Genomic DNA, 17,810 nt, shown 5'->3' on the forward strand with positions numbered 1-17,810 from the left:
CTAGGTAGCCGGTTGTCTGATGGTTTTTTAGGGGGTTTCTGGCTTCACTCTGTCCCGGCTAAGATCAGCATGCTTGGGTTTGGATATTTTATCTAGCTGGTTAAGTTACCTAAGTTGGCTAATTTCTCACGGTGCAGTCACTGATTGTCATATATCATGTAGCAATCTAATATAAGGATATCTTTATGTAGCTATAGGTAAATTATGCTGTTGAAGTACTGTACAGGCAGCTAATAACGTGCGTTAATTTGCGTGCTTTACAGCTACACCATTCATACGTGCGTTATTTTATATTTTGTGTCGTTGTAAAACTGCCTGCACAGCTACCTGTCGTAACTAACGAAATATGACATCCCAAGCCGACCAGAGCGAGACCTTATTTTTTTCAGTACCGTTACTTTGGCGTTACTTTAAAAATTCGGCTCTTCAGTGTTGGATGAAAACACGGTTATGTGTCGTGATTCAATCAGCAAATCGTAGCGGTAATTTCTGTTATTGTCTTATTATTTGTTATTAGCTGAGACTTGATCCATATGTATTTGACTTGGAACACATGTACAAAAAACACGCGGCTTGGATTGTGAGTTTGGACCGTATGGTAGCTACCTTTCATCTCATTTAGCTAACGTTACGGTATCAGTGCTCTGTACTATATAAACGATATATAATATATACAGTATAAGTATATTGTAGGATAGAGCACTGATACCGTAACGTTAGCTAACTGCGACGAAAGGTACCATTGAACTAACGTTACAGTGTCAGTGCTCTGTGCTGTATATACGATATATATTGTATACGGTGTACGTATATTGTAGTATAGGGTGCATACAAGTGTACACCAGTAAGGTCTTTAAGCCCTGTGTGGAGTTTCCAGGTTCATTTAAATCTCGTCAGAGAGCAGGTTTGAGATGTATTTTAAAGTGACGAAAGGACCATAGGAACCCCCAGCCGGGAAGTCGTCTTCAGAAAAAAAAACCGAAATAAAGCGGAGTGTCACGGCTGCCAGGGATTTGCGGTTGTTTCTAGCTTGTAGGATGGCTAGCGATAAAGCTGTCTTGGTTTGAATGGGAACGGGAGGGCAGTGCGCACCTTGTCGGGGAAGCCGTAGTTGGAGTCTACAAACTTAACGTGGAGTTGTTTAAAGTATGTTGTCAGGTGTCTGAAAGCAGCGTGTCACGTTGCTAAAATGTTGACTCTTAACGAATGAATGGTAGGTTTCTTTTACGTTTGTATCCTTCATGAAGTATAAGTTTGTTGCTTCCCGCTGTAAGTACCAAATCGTAATTACACAAATGCTAATATATGTTTGCCATACGAAAGAGGCGCATTAATGCAAACCGTTTTTTTTCTTTTTGAAATGAGACGGTGCTGTAGGGTGAAAAATTAATTTGGTACGCCGGTGGTTAACAGCACAACAACGAAACTGTAGCCTCTGGAAATATGAAACAAACTTGGTAATTCAAATGTAATTGGGTACCTTTCGAGGATGTGTAATAAGTGCAGCCCTGCAAACGAATTCGCAAAACACACTGCATAATTGTGTTGTAAGCAGAGATGGTTGATTCAGATTAGGAAAGGATCGTAGTGTGGATTATAGCGCTGCACCGTGTTGCAGAGACCAGTAGAAACTCTTATGTATCCGATAGGATTCAGAGCCAAGACTGAATCTGCCGAGACTCGCGAGGACCTGCCCATGTGGTAGTGGCTCCAGCTGTTGGTCGGACAGAAGCGGGAGAGCCATTTCCTCTCTTTAAAATGCGCTGAAATATTAATCAACAGATGCTCTGCAGACGTGCACATTCTAAATCCCGGTATGCTAAAGAAGGCGCTTGTCTTGTCAGAAGGCTTTAGTTGCATCGCTGACAGGCATGTTGTCTTTGTGTGTGTGTGTGTGTGTGTGTGTGTGTGTGTGTTTTTCCACATTGCATCGCTGTGGTTTTTGTATCCGTGTGGTGAAAGATTGTTTGGGAGAGGTGTTGAAGGAAAGTTAACTTTGTCAAATGACATGCCATGCGTTGACTTAAACACGTCAGCAATGCACACCCCTGTGGTCCCCAGCCCTTGCCACTTCCCAGAGAGGTATCCTTTGTCACCATCCTCTTTAAGACCGGATCTCTGTGTGCACAGCTTTCCAGAGAAAAGAGTAGTGCATGGTAGAGGCAGAGGGCCCCGCTCTGGGGGCTGGTAAGAGATGAGCTCACGAGTAAAAGAGCTGGTTGCAGTCCCTGCATTTTTTTCCCAGGGAGATGAAGGGACTCTAGCAGGGCCGGGAGGGCCACACACCACAGGGGGGGGGATGGGGTCTGCGCGGCTAATGCAAGACATCAGGTGCACCCACTGACCCTGTCTCTGGCTGCCCCGGGCCCCTGCCAGTCAGTTCGGCGGGGGCTTTTAATGGCCTTCCTCGAAGCCGCAGACGAGGCCGGGCCGGACCCCCTCGTGTAGTCCATTTACATTCCGAGCGGCGCGTATGGAGCCGTGCGGAGGCTCTTCAAAGGCATGCGGCAGAGCCTAGGAAACCTGCAGACGGGAGGAGGACGGAGAGCAAGAGGAAAGAGCTGGCCCCATGAAGGGAGGAGCCCTCCTCAGCCCCTTTATAGTGCAGAAAAGAAATCCTGACATCCTGTAAAACTTCATCTTAAAATCCAGTAAATCAACCACATGCATTAAAACCAGCACAGGGTCTGGAAGTACCTAAAAAAAAGTAGAAGTACCGTAAAAAAGGAGGTATTTTTCGGTTGCATACCATTCAGATGTTTTTTTGATTGTGAAATAGTGCCAGATCATAAAATTTGTCCTTTAAAAAGACATATTTTATATACAGTTCTCCTCTATCTATTTCAAAGATTCAAACGTGTCAAGAAGGTATTTTTCATTTATCGGTACATCCTGCATAACCTGCCTGAAATTAGCAAATGAGAATCTGCTGGCAGTTCCAGACACATTTTATGTCAAGAGTCCTGACTAAGCATAAATATCCAGAAATGTAGAGAAGCCAGTGTAACACCCTGTCTGCAGCATTGCAAAATAGGGGTTAGGGCGTTGATATGTAGTTATGTGTCTAATGCCTAAACTGCACTGCATTGAACATTATGAATACTGTTTTACAAAAAACATTGAGACAGTGTATATATGCATTTTGGTAGTACAATATCCTTGCATTTTGAACAGCATGTCTACAGAAGGATTAGCACAAGGTACATCTGAAATATGTGTATTTTATTTTATAAGAGTATCCAAATGCCTCCTGATTAGTTGAGTGTGAATGTGTCAGGGCTGGCTGTGTTGAGGGAGGCTGTTGTGGTGGTTTCTGGGGTTCACTTTTGACCCTACCACTGTGAAAATTCTGCATTCTGCTGGGTCACTGTGACTGCTTTCCTGACAGATTTGGCAGCTCCCATCACGGTTGCATTTTCACAAGTCAGGTGAAAAAGTGGTCATCATAACCAATTGCAGTCCAAGGTTTCGCACAGTCATCCTGTTGAGCGTCAGTCAGCAGTCAGGAAGACGTGGTGGTGTTTCGTTAATGGCTCCATTTGTCATTAGAGTGGCAGGGTAGAGATGCCTTTTAAACTTCAGCTTACACAGCTGCACTGATATTCCACAAAATGAAGCAAGAACAGACCATTGCTTACACCGGAGATTGATTTTGAAGAACAATATCATGAAATAAAAAAGCCTGCATTAAGACATGATTGCTTGGCTAACATAGAAAATCTATTTTGGTGTTCCGCTCTTGATGATGTAACTTTCAATTGCAGTCAGAGTGCTGTTGGTCTGTCTTTAATTGGCCCGTCCAGAAAAACTGTGCCTTCACTCACACACCTCTAGCAGAATCCAGGCCTCTCAGTGAGCCCAGAGCTGTGCAGATTCAAATGGAGAAAGAGAGAGATTGTGTGTGAGAGAGAGAGAGAGAGAGAGAAAGAGAGAGAGATGGCTGGATGCCCCTCGGACAGGAACGATTGCCTGAGATTTCAGCTATGTGCTTAACCGACCCAGAGTAATCATCGAGCTTCAGGCCCTGGCAATTACCCTGCTCCTTTGTTTCTGTCCCCTCCTTTCCTCTGTGTCACTTTATTTACATTGATCACCTGAAAGATCCTTGGCTGCATTCCTCTGTGTGTCCTCAGAGGCGTGTCCTGCACTGATCGCTGCACCCACCTGTGCTTAATCGTGTGATGAAAGCACCAGGTCACAGTGCTGTACACCCAGCCCGTGCGATGCGGGATCGGTTGTCAGTTTCTTTCCTAACGGAGAGGTTATAGCACACCCCTCCCGTGGGCCGAGGGCATATAGATTACAGCGTGGGAGGAAGGACTTGGTTTTTAATGCATCCTAATTGCTTCCTTTGTGATTGTAAAACTTAGTAATTTAATTAATGAACCAGAATTTAGGAGGTGCACCCAGTGTGATTACAGAATTCAGCTGTAATTAAAGATATTTATGCCTTGCTCCTCTCGGTTGCTCCGCTGTCTGGGAAACAGGGCGGTTTATTAGGTCAAAGCAATTGACTGGCCCCAGGTAAGTCAGTTAATCAAGGAGCAGACACTGAAAAATGAGGAGCGGGAAATAAAAAGGTGTACCAAAAAAAAAAAAAAAAATCGAAACGGCTGCCTTCGAGCAGTGAGCTCTGTGAAGGCTTGTTGTCTGCCAAGGGAGGGAGCCGTAAGATCCACCCCAGAGTATAGGCGGATTGAGAGATTGTGCTTCCTGGGGACTGAGTTTCATCCTCCAGGGAGTAAAGCCTCCCGAACGAAGCACTGCCTGCATACTGGAGGCCCTCATCTGGCTTTGCCACATGTGGTGATTCATACTTTTTCAGCACGAACAGCCCAGGGGCCTGCCTGGTTCAGTTTTCGCAGTGGCACTCCTGTAGACTGAAAGCTACATCTCCTCCATGAGGCTGCACTCGGTCACGCTGGGTGTGGGGTGGGGGGGGGGGCAGGGTGTAGTCACAGAGCCTCGCGGATAGCGTGTCCACACGTCTCTGGATCTGTCCCCATTGGTGGGGAAATCTGCACCATTGGGGACAGAGTAGGTTGGTTGAAAGTTGGGGAGGGGTGGAGTCCTGAGAGTGGTGGCGTTGGATGAGGAATGCATGGAATTGTGAGCTGATGTGCCCGTCATTGGCACTTCTCTCCCCCTCTTTCTCTCATTGAGCATGAGTCCTGTTGTCTCAGCAGAGGAGTTCTAAGTCATCCTTTTTTTTTTTTTTTTTTAAACAAGTTTTGGTAGCGAGGTGGCACCCGCCACGCTGATGTTTGTGCAGACAACAGCAGCAGATGTTGAAGAGATTATCTGCCATGATATTCTGGTCCCAGACCAGTGCACATCTCTTGCTGCGCCCTCCGTGGCTCCTCCAATCAAACTGCCCGTGCCTCCCTTCCTCCAGCTGCAAGCCGCGGCTCACTGCAGCTTACCATCTGCCTGTCTGGGACGGAAATTACCACAAGACAAGCGTGCATCTTTCACAATGGGGTGGCAGTGTAGTAGTGGTTAAGAAGCAGGACTTGTAACCAAAAGGTTGCTGGTTCAATTCCCCACGGTGGCACTGCTGCTGTACCCTTTGGACAAGGTAATTGCCCCACAATTGCCTCAGTAAATATCCAGCTGTACAAATGGATAACATTGTAAAAAATACCTGTAATTTATGTAAGTTGCTCTGGATAAGAGCATCTGCTCAAATGCCAATAATGTAAAATGTTTGCTAAAATGCCAATAATAATGGCAAATCACAACTTAGTTGGAACTGAAGCTTTAGCGAAGTCTAAGACACATAAAAGGACCTTTCATTTCAGCCTGTTTTTTTTTTTCTTTCTTTTTTCTCAAAAGACTTATTTCTGCACCAGTTGGAATGAATAAGAATCTGCCACTGGCAAACCTGCTAGTAACTAATTTCACATTGTTTTAGAGGTGCAGAGCAAGCTGGGTGGAATTGGATCGGTTACTTCAAGTACCAGCTCCGTCAGTGACAGACAGGAATACTGCCAGTATGCCATTACATTATGCGACCTGGACTGGTATGCCAGCCGCACTATTAGTGCTCAGAAAAAGCATTATAATGTCAGTTATGCATTGAACTGGAGTCGAGAGGAATGAGCAATGGATGAGCATTTTTTTTTCAAGCATATAACTGTCGGGAGGATCTTGCTCAGGCCAAGGACATTGAAAAAGAGAAACAAATTTCCCGAGCGCAGAGTGGATGAAGTGGTATCTGCAGTTAAACAGAATTTAAAATCACATTTGTACTTTTTGTCCCCGAGAGCTGCTGTTGCGTGTGTGTTCTCCATTAAGCCAGCATGATGACACCAAGTAACCAGCCCGCAGAGAATAATGCCTTGTCACACAAGGATGGCACCTCAGTTGGGTGATGCAGAGGCATCAGCCTGGCAGATGCATGAAGGAAATCGAAGAGATCTCCAATTAGAGGTCCCTCAACTTTTGCATCTGCAGTGTGCTACCTAAAGAAAGCCAAAACTTTTCTTCATGGCAGTTGAGACAATAAAAGAATGGCTTTTTTTTTTTCTTTTTAAATGCTCCCTTGTGCACCAGCATGCAGTGAAAATGACTGTTCTCAGAGGCATAGATGATTGTGACCAGAATGAAGAATACCAGCAGAAGTCACTGATCATCCCCTTGTGTACCCATCATGCATCTGGTTTCTGTTGTTCAGAATGTCTCGGGAGAGCTGAAGATCAGTGAGAATAAGCTATGCAAGCATGTGAAGGAAAGATATTTGCTGTGTGCATTCCAGTCCTTGTTTTCCAGGCATAGCATCCGTGGTGTTGTAGCAAGAAAAACAAAAAAGTTAAATGTCGAAATGGTGAGGATATCCATCATTAGGAATTTAATAAGCAGTTCCATACCCTTTGAAAGGAAGCCAGTTGTCTAGCATCACCCTGGATTTCCCAGAGTTTTCTTGAAGATACTGGTGCCTTGTGGGGAAGTGTCATCTAGTCACCCTTGAGTAATGGCACATTAAAATATTAAATTCGTAGCAGTCATACTCACGCATCGTTCATTTGGCATTATAGAATTTATAGAAAAGTTACTGACAGGCAGATCTCCTATGTGTCACTGCAGGAGTCATCATATTCAGATTCTTGTGGTACACCTCATCCCTCATTAAAGTCAATTCAAGTTATTCTGTTTTTAATTTGCTGTGTTTTCTCATATGTGCAGTTAATTTTATAATAAATTAGGAAATGAAAAGCAATGGTTTAGTAGGCACATTGGATCATCCTGTGACTAAATTATTTTCCCTTCGACTAATTAATGACTTGTAATCATTACTGATTTAAATTACGTATGCATATGGAACTGTTTTTCGGAGAATAGTCCTATGAGCCCTTTAAACTCCTCTCAGAGACCTATAGTGACAATTGAAACGGTAACAGAGCAGTTGAATCAAAATCATATTTTGTTTCAATTTGTTGCTTATTTTGCAGTTTGTTTCTTGTTTCTGCATTGATTTGTTTGAGTGCCAATTCATTATTTGTTCACAGGCCGTAGGGAGAATAGTCACTTCATAGTTTTAGCAAAGGAAAGGAAAAAATGAGTGCAGGCTGAATGTAGCAAGTAAGAGCATGTCTGTTATTATGTATTGCATCTTTTGTAATCTGTAACCGTGCCTCTTTCTTAATGTTGCTTTTGAAATCATGAGCATAGTAAGTGTGAGCTGATATCTTTTACAATAGGTGAAGCCTGGCCGACTTCCCTCAAAGGCCATTGGGCGCAGTTCTGTATCATCAAAGAGGTTTTCTGTATTTGTGTCCCTCCTGCCAGAGCAGCTGTGTGGTGTGGCTGTAAGGAGCGGGGCTCGTAATCCAAAAGGCTGGTGGATTGATACCTTGATTGAATACCACTGTTGCTTCAGCGAGGCGTTTAACCCAGATTTTCTCAGAAAATGTCCAGCTGTATAAATGAATGAAATGCATGTAGCTATGTGTGTCACTCTGCATGAGAGCTTATTAAGCAAATTAAGTAAATTGGACTTAGCAAGCATGCGTGTGAATTGCTCCTTCAGGGAGGGGTATTGGGCAATAGACAGAGCAGACCTTAGAGTGGGGCGTAGCTCAGTCAGCCTCTGTGAGGCTTTCATACCACTCACAACATGTTAATACAAATATGGGTGGATCACCAGCAACCCACCCAGGGATGGAAATCTGAGATGTTATCAGGGGCTCTGAGAAGGTAGTTGTTAAATTGAATGGGAGCTACTCTGAGGTAATTTTGAGGCAATTTAAATTTTCATGGGAAAAACTAAAACTGAAATACCATGCTGGGGACAGTGAGACGGTGTCCGATGGTGACAAGAACATTTTGGAGAGTTAAGGCTGTGCTCTCTTCCTCTACAAACCAGTAAGGTGTCACAGAAAAGAGTCAGTAGCCTTCTCCTTTTCTTCCTGCCTGCTGTGAGCCTTTGTTCTATAGTTGAAGCAAAACTCTCTAAAGGAACTTCAGAAGACATAAATTGGTGGGTAACTGCACATCAGTTCAGTAAATGGATAGTACTTCGTGAAAAGGTTATCAAGAGGGGGGTGTATTTGGGCAGCCACTCAAGATTGAGTGGGTTGATTGCTTTCACTGTGGTGTGTGAATGCGAGTCAGTCAATCCACAGTCAGGCTATAAGTGAGAATCAATCCGCCCTCCTCCTTACTTTAATGGACAAAATTCAGTGAGCGGTACTTACTATTGAACTCAACTGATTTTTGAGTATTTGGTTGGAATGCAGATCTGGCCAATGGCCAACATTGCGGTTTTGTCTGGGATTCAGTGATGGTGGAAGAGACTCATCCCTCATGCTGTTTGTATCCTTTAGCTGACATGGTCCAGGCAGAGGTATGGCCCAGCAGTTCACCCAGGATGTCTGCTTTTGTGTCATTTGCTGCATAAAAGTTCATGTGCAGTTTGGTAATGTATGGATGTCTTGACTCTCAAAAGCTGTTGCTTTTGGAGCAGGTTCATTTGAAAAACGAACCTACCCCAGAGTCAAAAAGTCAAAAAAAAAAAAAAAGTCAAAACAAAACAAAATCATGCAAATTTCCTGCATGGCGCTGTATGTTGCAGTTTCATCAGAAGGTTCTGGAGTAATCCCATCCAGGAGGGAAGAGTTGATCCCGCTGTGATTTGGCGATGGTGTTTCCCTTTATCCAGCTCTGTCCAGGGCCAGCTGTCCAGTGTGGGCTGCGTGCCACTCGCACAACGGCCCGCCAAACAGCCCAGGTCAGCACCGAGGACACGGCCAGCAGCAAAGCTAAAGCTGCCCCGGCACTGACAGATTACACCAGCATGCGCTTAAAGCCGCGTATGTTTCATACCCTGCCTTAAATCAGTGATGACAGAGGATGTACACCTACTGTATTTACCTGCTCATCTGTGTAAATGTTTGTCCTTGGAGCCATGTTTGCAAGCTTTGGACAAGGGGCTTCTGTGATGATCTCTGATACGCACAGAATCCTACATGTGTAGACTTTGTCCTTAACTCTGTCCTAAACAGACATTCCAAATCCCCACTATGCAGTTAAGCGCATGGGTTTTCCACATGTTGTAACCATACAGAAAGGCCCTGCTTCTTGATCCCGTACATGTTTCTGCTTAAGAGAAACTGTCCCAGGGCAAAATCAACATTCAACCGATGTTGATCCACGGTCACAGGCTTGCAGATATCACATTTTGGAATAAGAAAATATACTTTGTTCTCCCACATGTTCTTTTTCCGCCCAACATTCTGTGCGTGTGTGACGTTTTGCATGGGGAGAGAAGAACTGACCGCCTACCCTTTTTGAATAACAAGAAGCAGATGCTGGACCAGATGGAGTTTTTTAAACAGGCTCATTTGTTTTTCCTTTCTCCTGCTTAGTTCAGCTCAGCTCAGCTCAGCACAGTCCAGGTCACCCATGCTGTAGCCACTGCAGCTGCACTGTGGAGTGTTATCAGGAGGCCTTTGCTGTCCAGGGTCCAGAGAAACCCATTCTCGCCGGCCAGGGACTGCTGGTGCTTGGAGGCTTTAGACAGCTGGAGGATATGGCTCATGTTGTTTTTAACACCCCCTGTGTGTGAAGGCAAGGATGCTGGGGCTCTGTTTCCTGTTTCAAATTCCTTCCCTTTTTCCCCCCTCTTGTGTTTGACGCCATTCACACTGAAAGAAAGGAACACAGGAGAGCTGGATCCGTTGCTGAAAGTATGTAGCACAGTACTATGTGGGCGTTTGTGAGTGGGCAGTGCAGTAAGTGGTACAGTGTAACAGGCCATTAGCTGGGTTGATTTATTTGTATGGTATTATTTTTGGTGGAATCGTTCCACAAAATCTGTGTGAAAATCACTTTGACATCTTAAAAATGCACAGCATTGCCGTCAGAAAAAAATTACAGAGTCAGGGGGTGAACAGGAAGATAGGCGGTAGAATTGGAGGTAGCTAGCAAACTGCGGGAACAGTGTGTGGTGAATAGCGGTAAGGTTTGTGAATGTACTGAGCTGCTGGTGTCAGGAAAGGTATTTGTATTCTGTTGTCTGATCTATAGATGCTAACCTGAAAGGTCACTGTACAAGCGTCTGCTGCAACAGGCAAATTCTCTGCTACAGCTAGATTTGTATTTACCCAGCATAATATTGCACACTTCTAGGTACTGCTACTTTGCAATCATTTTTCCTCCTTTGGATAAAACGTCAACTTGTGGTGACAAAAACGGGCCAATCCTAGCAGATTGGTTTAGCATGGATTAGGTCTGATTAGGTCATGTGCTAGTCTGAAAAAGTTGATATATTTCAACTCCTAGCTGTGCTGATTTGCTTGAGCGTCGTCCCTATCGGAGGTAATTCTCCCATTGTATTTTGCCCTACATTGAAATGTCTGTCTGGATGGTACCATGGCTCAGAAGACTGGCAGCTCCTATCCTTGCCCAGGGCCACAGGAGAGAAAACCTGGCACACACACCTACACTCACCTCTCTGGTCTCATCACAAACACCACATTTCTGTTCCTCCTTTATCATAGAGCTCGCAGATTACAGTGAACCATTGTAAGAGAGGGAGCAAGCACATCACATGTATTCTGGTTCCTATCACATGTTTACAGGGAATGAGGATCCCCGAAGGGCAATGCTCCGCGGACACAGGACAGCTTGTAACAGGGACTCTCCTGTAACCTGTCCCTGTGGTGCACACTATTAACTGCCCTCTAAGGTTTAGCATTGGCCAAAATAAATTCTCTTTCAGGATGTCCCCAGGGCTGGGCTGCATGGACTTGTGTATTTTAACTGCTGGTACATGGTGTGAGAAAAAGAGGCCCTGAGTTTACAGTTCCAGATTTTATAGGCTGTTTCATATGGAGGGATTTGATCAGGCAACGCCCCACATAGACCCTCATCCCACACGCATCGTGTGTGTGGGGAAACGAACAGTAACGTGTCACGTGACGGGAACTGTGTGTCTAACAGAGCTTGTAATCCTCATTGCAGTGGGTAAGTAAATAAAAAGGGGGAAGGCACTGGGAGACCTCTTAAGTGGTGCATGTTTTCAGTGCCGCTAAAGCTCTAAATAATGAAACGCGGCATTAATGTGTACTCCAGTGGCTCTTGGCTGTTAAAGGGACGCTGGTGGTGTTAAAGAGGGAGAAAGGGAGAGAGAAGAAGTGGTTCCTTTTGCTGGATTGACAGCGGCTCATCCTTATCTCCCTGTCCCTGTGGGCAGTCTGGCTGGACAGATACCTCCATCTGTAGCCCCCCTGAATGACCAGACCACAGTTCTTTTCCAGTTAGCCTGGCAGAGGGACACAAATGAGGCCAGTTGGATTATGTTTTTTTTTGAAAGCCTGTGTGTGTGTGTATGTGTGTGTGTGTGTGTGTGTGTGCGGGCGCACGTGCGTGTATGTAATATTTCACAGCTGCTTCAAGCAAATCCTTCACATATTGTACAGAGCACTTAGTCCCATATAGAGAAACTGTAATACACCAAGAGCCTTGCAAATGTATATACTACACTATATTTAGGCTACAAGGAATGTACTTGAAGATTTATAATAGCTACAGGAGATGGATATGTAGTCTATAAGCTTCTTACATGGATAAGAAAATTGCTAAAAATTGTTTTACTACATTACACAGAGAATTTTTTTTGACTAAATGTTAAAGATGTGGTATCTGAAGCAGAATCAAGAAGCACACAAAGATTATGAGTAATTGAAAAATTTGGGACTGAAAGACACAAAAATCCATCTAAGAAGAGCAGTTAGGAGTAGTATTGTGTTGTGAAGAATATGAAGATACTGTTCCTGAAGGAATAGTCAGAAGTAAACCATTGATCAACCATCCATCAGCACTCTCTAAATCAGGATTAAAGAAAGTGTTTTCTTGCCTTGAATTGTGGCTGACATCATTATTTTGTTATCTACCCCAAATAGTCTGCACCATGAAAATAGAAGAGAAGATTTTTACCTGTGACTTGTATTTATTAATTTTTTTGCTGCAGCTATCCCAAGCAGGCCGAGTTCTCACACAAATGTTCACTCGGTTAAATGTTAATAAACCATATCAGTACTGTTATCAGCTCAGCCCTAATCAGCCAGTTCACTCCTGGGTCTGCAGGTGTCACGGTTTCCTTGTCGTCCTTGCGGGGGTGGTGTGTTTGTGGGCTGCCCTGGGTTCCTTCAGGTTTTGTCTGTGTAGAACCTTGAGAAGGGACACCTCGTCCCACACCTGTGGGCTTTAGGCATGAATACAGAACTTATCAAGCTGCCTCTGTCTCTCCCCACTGAACTTTAGGGCATAATCATGACACACACAACCCGGCTGATTTCGCAATCACCATAGAAGTATCAGTCTGCTGTGCAAGTGGAGATAGGCCTCTCTGCTGCTGTTGAGTGTTGCATGAGTGTGCAGCTTTGTGGAGGAACGTCTGTCAGTCTAGCAGAGGGGGGTACAGTGGCAATATGCCTCAGGGTCTCTCAGTCAAGATGTGGAACCCACTTATTACTCTGACAGAAGCCCCTGACAGTTGAGTAACACCCTGAGGACCTGAAAACATGAATCTTTTTTCGTGAATAGGTGACCTCAATGTTTCATCCATCCACTGTTCAATCCTCAATTTTCCCCCTCCACTCTCCACTATCATTAATTCATTTTTAAAGATGAGTAAATTAGCGTGGCAGCTCTTCAGTGCCTTGCAGTGACAGGACTGAAAACGCTGTAAAATGCATCTCCTTGACAGGGGCAGTATTCGTAAAAGGGCGCTGTAATTGCTGCTCGGAGGTTGAAAGTGTCGCTGGAATTTGCTTAGAACCCTTGAACGTTTGATCAGATTTCACTTCAAAAGAGGGCTTGCGGAGGCTGTGACTTGAAGCCAGCATGGGAGAGCAGCGTAACTCTGTGACTGCGAATGTAATGGACACCACCAGGCAGTCGTCACAGAGTGTGCGTGTAGACCTCTGTAGCAATGACTTCCCCACAGGATATCCGCTCTCTGTGTGATCAGTGCTGATTTGGTGATGAAAGTAAGGGCTTTTCCCGAGATGGATGAAGATAAGGGAAGTGTGCGAAGGGTTTCCATGGCGTCCCGCTTCCCCTGCGTGAGTGGTGTCTGCGTGGGGACTGACATGGGTCCGAGGAAAGTGATGACGTGGGAGGTGAGCACAGCAGCAGGAGGCCATGGAGTTGCAACATCGGAGCTTAACTGGAAGAAGGCTGTATTCGTCACAATTGAGGTGTCTGACTCTGTGAGGCCATTCCAGCTCATCAAGAAGCATTCTGCTTGGTTAGTGCTTGATTGAGAGATCTAGAAGAAGGTTGCTGCTGGAAGTGGTGCTTCACAGCCAGTAGGGGGCACTTTCCCTATTGACCAACACAGTGGGGGCACTTTCCCTATTGACCAACACAGTGGGGACACTAGTAGACTAGATTCCCCGAAACCTTGGTCAAGACCTCATGCCCCAAAAGAGAAGGGGTTAACCTGCTATACTGGTGGAATTTCTAAACTGGGTCTCTTAGTCTTTCCACCTAATCTTACTCCCCTACAGTTGATTGGCCTATAAGATTCTACCTTGTTTCCCCAGGTTATCACAGTAATAGAGAAATGATTACATTTTATTTCTTTCCCATAGAAATAAAATGCATATGTTCTGCAACTTGTGAGTGTATGGCAAAGTATAGTGAGTGTATGGCAAAAAAACAGTCTGTGAGTGTGTGTGGTTTCTGATGGAATCCATTTCTGTAGTGTGTTCTGTGTGGGAAAAATTGAGGGCCAAACTCTTCTCCTTGGCAGAAATGCCAAACCAGACTGCGTGACTTGGGGTGGAAGTGGTGTTTTTTGGGAAAATGTTTTTGTGTTTTGTGAATTGTGCTGTGGTTGGCATGGCTTTATCTGTGCTGTTGTTGTTGTTATGCAGACAGGGGTACAGAGAGAGTTAAAGACAGCGGTCATTCACCCTCTTACTCTTCATTGTTGACTCATCCACCCGACGCTGCCGGTTCCTCTGTGTTTTGCAATACTTCTAGGTACTTGTTCTTGATGATGCGTGTCGCTCACTGAAGTTTGTAATGACTGTAGTTTTATTAGCAGTGTTTAGTTGTTTTTTCTGTCCTTATTTCACTTCTGTTTTGTGCTTCATCAGCGCAATACTGAAATGAAGGATTGGGCTTCATGCTTTCGGTCTGTGCGGATTTCTGTGTATCTTGGCGACCGTGCAGTGTTTAAACGTTTACCCTGTAGAAAGAACGAACGGGAAACTGCTCACCCATGTCTTTCCCTTAATTGTATAGTTGGTATAATATATAGTTGTGATTTACCAACTTGTAGGCTGTCAGTCTATGAAACTAAATGATTTAAGAATGTTTTCCCTTGTTTTTTACTGTACAGAATTAAAAAGCGTTTATTTAGGTCTCTCTGCATATTCAGTTCAGGTTCTCTCTTCATTTCCTGCCAGTTGGACTGGAAAATTCTTTATTCCCTCAACCTCGGGAGCACAGCATCATTATGTGATCATTGGTAAAAAAAAAAAAAAAAAACCTGCCTGTTCTTTAGGAGGAGAACGACTGGGAATTTTATGTTTCATTTCATCTCCGCAGCATTTGAGAAAATGCACAGGATGTTCAACCGTTGCCATGGTGAGCACTGCAGTTTTGACGTTTCTGTCCTGATGGCGTTGGTGGGGTGGGACGGGTGTAGTGGATGGGGAGACGGGGGGTGAGTTGGAGCTGTGGATTATGCCCTATATATAATCCTTTAGATGATTGGTGTTACATCCTTGGCCGTCTGGGCTGTATTTTTAGCAGCCTCACTGTGGCCAGTGTTCTGGGCTGAAAGAGAGGGGAGCGAGGAGGAGTACTGTCATTTTGAGTCAGCCTCACGGGAATTACGAGGAGGAGGCGGAGGAGCTGAGAGGAGGAGGTGGAAGGGAGAAAGGAGGGGCTTGGAGAAGGAGTTGGATTAGAAGAGAGATTGGAGAGAGAGATGGTAGCTGGAGGTGAAGGAGGGACTCTACAAGGGGCCTTAAATTTGGAGGAGTAGGGGGAGTGGTGGTTGGAGTAGGGGGGAGGTAGAGGTTGGAAGAGGGGAAAATGAGTTGGTGGAGGAGAGAGTAGAGGTTGGGTGGGGGCCTGGAAGATTTGCTCCAGGAAGAGCGTACTGCATCAGTTCAGGATAATCACACTTACTGTCTCCTTGTGCTTCACTAAGTGCTCCAGTGTACCTTTGGTCACACTGTATTCTATTCTATGCTATTCGTCTGCCAACTGAGTCTTTCAGCCTCAGGCTGAGGTCTCTCTTGAGTAAAGCTGTTGTGGATGCGAGACTGGGGATTGGTGGGTTTTATAACTAGCTGGACGCTGAAGATTTTGATTGGCTGAGCCTTTAAGCAGCACACAGACCACACACCACTGAGCCCCATGGCCCTGTTCCATTGGATTTAACCCTGTCAGCTCCGAATAGTGAGAAATTGAGGAGGCGCCTCTTATTAGTGGGTGTAGGTTACTGAGAAGTGCTGCTGCATTTACAGTTTACTGCCTTTGGCGACAACCTCCAAGGATTGGAGGAAGAACAGAGAGGAGCAGACAGGTCAGGTCTGATTGCGCAGGCAAAGCTGATCTCATTTCAGATCGACAGGCCCTCAGAGCTCTTTATAGCATTGTGTAGGAGGCCACCAGGCAGACAGGAACACCCTTGCCTCTCGTATAGGCTGTGCAGCTTGTAGTGAGCTCTGGAGAGTGAAGTAAGTAGATGTGTTGTGCTGGTTCTTCATAAGGTTGTCCCCATATTTCATAAGGTGAGACATTATGGATCATAAGACTAAGCCATACCATTTTTGGATCGTATCACTTCTCAGGTCCTGTTTTATGGTCTGGTATAGTAAGAAATTGTGAGTGAAGAGACATGGGTGATATTTACTCAGTGTATTGGCCTTTCACAACATCTACATCTACATGCTCCATCTCCACAGTCAATACTGCGTGTGGAGTGGAAGAGACCTATTGTCTCTGTCACCTGAATGGAAGAGACCTATTGTCTCTGTATGGAGTTATCACATTGTTTCTGTGGGATTTGACGTAAACGCCATGCAGATCATAGGAATCGCATCACGGAAAAAAGCAGACCCGTGCTATTTACAGTACAGTGAGAGCGAGGCCAGGGAGGTGGTGTTTAAAGAAATCTCTTATGATGGAGGAGAGGAAATGGGGGGCCGAGCGGGTGGGAGTTCGGGGGTCACTGCTTGGGGGCAGGATGAGGTTGCCCCAGAGCCTTATCCCACATTGGACATCTGTCTTCCATTAACCGAAGCACAGGAAATCAGGCCTTTAAATCTCGCTTGACGGAGGCTACAGCACATTTCAGACTGCTGTCTCACCACGAGGCAGGGATTGTGAGTAGTGCTATGCAGAGGGAGCTGTGAAGGACGGGCTGAATTGTAAAAGAGCAGGGTTACCTGTGAAAGACAGGGTATGGAAAGAGTAAGGTTTCTATCGAGAGAGAGGAGTAGAGAGAACCAGGATTCCAGTGAAAAGGTCCAGTTCCAGTGTAAAAGGAAGAATGAAAGAGCCGGGTTTCCTGTGAAAGATGTAGTAATGGACGGGGGGTTACCTGTGAAAGAGGTAGTAACGGAGAGAGAGGGGTTACATGTGAAAGAGGGGGTAAAGGAGAGAGAAGGGTTACCTGTGAAAGAGGGGGGGGGTGAAGAAGGGAGAAGAGTTACCTGTGAAAGAGGGGGGGATTGAAGGAATAGTGTGGACCTTCGATGTGAATCCTCCTTTTACAGTCTAAGCAGAAACAGCAGAATTATTCCAGCCAGACAGAGAGCTCAGCCATCACGCCCTGTTAAAGTGCTGTCCCCTCCCTGTGGCTGCCTGTGCTGGTAATGATTTGGCAGGACTCTCTTTGTGCTGACTACAGCTGTATTTCTTTAAAATTAAGCAAACAAAGACTTCCCCCATGGAAAAAAAAAAGTGTTTTTTAATGTGCGCTGACCCTCTCGACATCAGGGAAAAGGTAATAAGAGATGTGGGAATGAGTTTCTCTCTGTCGATACACGGGGTCTGGAACGCAGCATCAAATCCAGCGGTCTAGGCCCCAGAGTATGCCGGGCCTCATTCAGAAATGTGCAGGTATGCGCGGCTGTGTGTGCTTAGTGTGGGTTTAAATCATACCTGACTTGAAACAGTCATGCACACGGCAGGTATGCGCACTAAGTGCTCCCAGATGCTTTCGGTCACACCCTTTGTGTGTGTGTGTGTACGCGCGCGCGCACATATGGGTGTGTGCGTGCTTGCATGTGAGTGTACGTGTGTGTGTGTTTATAAAGCAAGTTTATAAAGCACTAGAA

At 45.2% G+C, this 17,810-nt stretch overlaps 1 protein-coding gene across 3 annotated transcripts in view; it reads left to right on the forward strand.

Moving 5' to 3' along the window:
* dennd4a (DENN/MADD domain containing 4A) overlaps window positions 1-17,810 on the forward strand; it is a 55,479-nt gene that overhangs the window by 755 nt on the left and 36,914 nt on the right. The gene's annotated exons all lie outside the window — the stretch shown is intronic.

Source organism: Megalops cyprinoides, chromosome 8, assembly GCF_013368585.1.
Source record: "Megalops cyprinoides isolate fMegCyp1 chromosome 8, fMegCyp1.pri, whole genome shotgun sequence".
NCBI lineage: Eukaryota > Metazoa > Chordata > Actinopteri > Elopiformes > Megalopidae > Megalops > Megalops cyprinoides.